The sequence below is a fragment of the Sinocyclocheilus grahami genome, unplaced genomic scaffold (assembly GCF_001515645.1).
Source record: "Sinocyclocheilus grahami isolate Dianchi unplaced genomic scaffold, SAMN03320097.WGS_v1.1 scaffold2553.1, whole genome shotgun sequence".
Taxonomy (NCBI): domain Eukaryota; kingdom Metazoa; phylum Chordata; class Actinopteri; order Cypriniformes; family Cyprinidae; genus Sinocyclocheilus; species Sinocyclocheilus grahami.
Genome location: NW_015507732.1, coordinates 23,461 through 24,274, shown reverse-complemented (window position 1 = coordinate 24,274; position 814 = coordinate 23,461).

The following is an 814-nucleotide window of genomic DNA, read 5'->3' as shown; positions in this document are numbered from 1 at the left end:
TAAAATCTGAGTCCTGAAGCAAAAGCAGTTGAGAAGCAGTGATCTACATACGTAACTAGCAGCAAGAGATAATTTTCATGGCAGTAATTTGTGGGTGTGATTGATTTCACAGGAACTTCACTGTTGTGTTTAGTTCCTCAACAACCTGCGGAGTTGTTTATGCAAAGCACTGCTGTGTAGATCTCTTTCTGTATGAGTAGAATCATGAAAAGCTATTCTCGCAACTTTCACTTTTAGATCAAATGAATCTATTATTTAGATCAAATGTACAGCATAGCACGTTAACGGTAACTTATGTTGCATGTAAATTTAATAAACAAGTGAGATATTATTTATCACTTGGAATTAGTGCAGTCATTGCTCACATGGTAAATGTGATCTAAACACTCATGTAGCCAAACACCATCATAACCACAGAACCGAAACTATTAAATGTCAAATAACAGCAGCTCTAACAGCTCTTTCCCTTCACTAAAAACACATCAAATAACACTTAATTTCAACATTTACTCTCGTTATCAAGCCCTATGCAAAGCATGCTGGGAACTTAAAATCCACTGCACAGTTTTCAAAGTTACCGAGACAAGTTCACTAAGTTACAACTACTACTTGTTTTGTACTACTACTACTAAAAAATAAATAAATAAAATAAAAATCAATAAATGCAAGAAATTTCAGGTTAAATATCACTTTAAATTGCACAACATTAAGTTGATCAACATTATTATGTCAATAGAACTCATCAAAATGATGTTTGCAACTTAAATGCATTTTATTAAAGGGGTGGTTGATTGCGATTTCACTTTTTTAACGT